The 2,420-nt window shown below is 31.8% G+C and overlaps 1 long non-coding RNA gene across 3 annotated transcripts; it reads left to right on the forward strand.

Moving 5' to 3' along the window:
- The first annotated feature begins 642 nt into the window (after window positions 1–642).
- LOC106316740 lies at window positions 643–2,186 on the forward strand. Of its 3 annotated transcripts, XR_001264947.1 has the most exons (4): window positions 643–1,097; window positions 1,194–1,262; window positions 1,592–1,662; window positions 1,767–2,186. It is a non-coding gene; the product is annotated as an uncharacterized LOC106316740 (long non-coding RNA). The 3 variants fall into 3 exon arrangements; XR_001264946.1 differs by having other exon boundaries at window positions 1,514–2,186; XR_001264945.1 differs by having other exon boundaries at window positions 1,592–2,186.
- Window positions 2,187–2,420: the final 234 nt, after the last annotated feature.

Below are 2,420 nucleotides of genomic sequence, written 5' to 3' on the forward strand. Positions count from 1 at the left end.
TATTTCAATGCACCTTTTCATTTATTAGACATTGTGTGACCATTGAAATAATGTTAAATTTTTTATAATTGATTGAATTTATTGATTAAATGATATTTTTTTTTAAAAAAAAATGTTCTTAATATTAGTGTTTTTAAGTAACACTACTTATATTTTAAAACATAGGGAGTATTAAATAAATCACTATATAATAATATTATCGAATAAAAAAAATATAAATAATAATATTACAGAATTACACAATATATAATACTAAAATAGAGATTATATATTTACACTATTTATAATAATATCAAATACATTTATAAAATAAAAAAATATCGCACGGACGTGCAGATTAAAATCTAGTGAAAATTATATCAAATATCTATCTGAAAAATGTATAGGTTTTTCTGGTTTTTTCTAAGAAAATATGTATTCATACAAACGTACAATTCAGAATTTTGTTGTTGTTCAGAATATAACTTCCAAAACAATAGCTAACATTTGAAAATCAAAATATCTCCGCGCGTAACGCGGGTTAGTTATAGATTTGGTTCTCTCCGCAATGGAGGGTGCATTTTGTGGCACGTGGCGTTCTATCATTACCAATGTTAAGCTGTTTTCTCATTGAGTATTCTATTTGGGCTTCGTATTCTGATCTGAGTAATGCGATGAGCTGTTATTGTTTTTCCTTAAGAAGTTCATGTCATATTAGTGTTTGCTTCATTCTCCCTTGTGTCGCTCGAGATTCCGTAGCTCTGTCTCTTCACATCTCACCACCACCGGTGTTCTTCTCTGAAACGACTACAGTTATTCAGATTACATTAATCCAAGCATTAACATCTTATGAACAACTTCTCCCACTCTTTTGAATTAAATTGGCCACAGCTAAATCCAAAGTAACCGACTAAAACTTGACCTTTATATATCTTCGTTTCTTGGGATGAACAGCCCCAACGAAAAAAATCCCAAAAGTCTCTCTCTGCCAAGCATCAAATTCATCAATGGTGAATTTGTTTACAATAGATATCACCTCCGATAGAACTCATCAGTCATCACTCATCACTACGATGAGAAAGTGTTGGGTTTCATCAAAGGATATTTCTTTGATATTGGTAAGTCATTGTTCCTTTTGCTTTTTTTGATTAATTTATACTTCCCAACTATGATTTATTGATTGATTCTTTGTGTTTGATGTGATTTGCTAGCAGCTTACTTTGATCATATGTGCACTATAACACCCTCCAAGAACTTGCATTGATGACAGCTCTTTTATTTCCGTAAGCTCCAAATCTCTATTTCTCTCTCTGATATTGCTCAGACCTTTTTTGGGTTATCATCTTAATAAGATTCTCTATTTTTTTTAATCTATGTCTCTTTTTCAAGGTTGTGTTTTGTCCCGAGGTTTTAATGGTCTGACTGAATTTACTTATTCTTTTGTTTTCGTTTTGTTTTCCGAATCATTTGTCGCTTGAAATTGTATTGTTTTTAGCTCTTTCTCTCTAGATTCATTAATTCTAATATTTTTTAGTGTTTTCAACTTTCAACTTCTGCAATTTGGATCTGTTGTGTTCCGTCATACGTGAACATGGTCTGTGATGGAATGCAGAATTCAACCCTATACTCCATTGCAAAATACGAGAAGCCGACCATTTATTTACTGAGCTCGGTACCATAGATGTAAGTTCTCTTTCCTGCTTCAGTATAACATATCCGGCTAAAAAAATTTAAAAAAAAAAAGCTGCTAGCGATTTCCATTTCCAACATAATCTTTACTTTCTCAGCGTTTGGTACATATATCATCATGAAGGTTTCATATCTTGACGCTTTTTGAAATATGAAGGAAGTGACAAGGCTTCTGATACTAGACCATATCCAGAGGTTTGAGACCAACTTATATGGTCTTGCATTGATGAAACAATGATTGTGTTAAAAATTACTAATCAGATGGAACCGTTCTCAATTGTTTTGAGTGCAAGATCTTCAAAAGTTTATATTTTCATGACTTGGGCTTCATATGATTAAGCACGACAAGGAACAAAGATATTTGAAGTATATCAACCAATTGTTCGCCATTAAATTGCCTTTCTTTAGTTTGCCATTGTATGTAAAGTCTATCAAATTGTTCAAATTGTAATTCTTTAGTTTCCGAGATGAACTCTGCAAACATTGAATATGATAAATCTATAATGATAGCTTGAAGAGTTCCCATTGACCTGATAAACTTATTTTGTAAGTCAAATTTGCATCATGGCCTCTCCAGAAGCAAAGAAATTAAAAACTGTGTTGCTGCACCGACTAACAACTTATTAAACTTAACAACTGTAACGAAAAAAAGTAAGCTAAATAAACATCATTACAACTCCATCTGCTAGCAGAGGAAAATTGATCACATGGTCATGTTATCCCATCTCTAACAACATACATTCTCATATTTC

This window comes from Brassica oleracea, chromosome C9 (genome assembly GCF_000695525.1).
Source record: "Brassica oleracea var. oleracea cultivar TO1000 chromosome C9, BOL, whole genome shotgun sequence".
NCBI lineage: Eukaryota > Viridiplantae > Streptophyta > Magnoliopsida > Brassicales > Brassicaceae > Brassica > Brassica oleracea.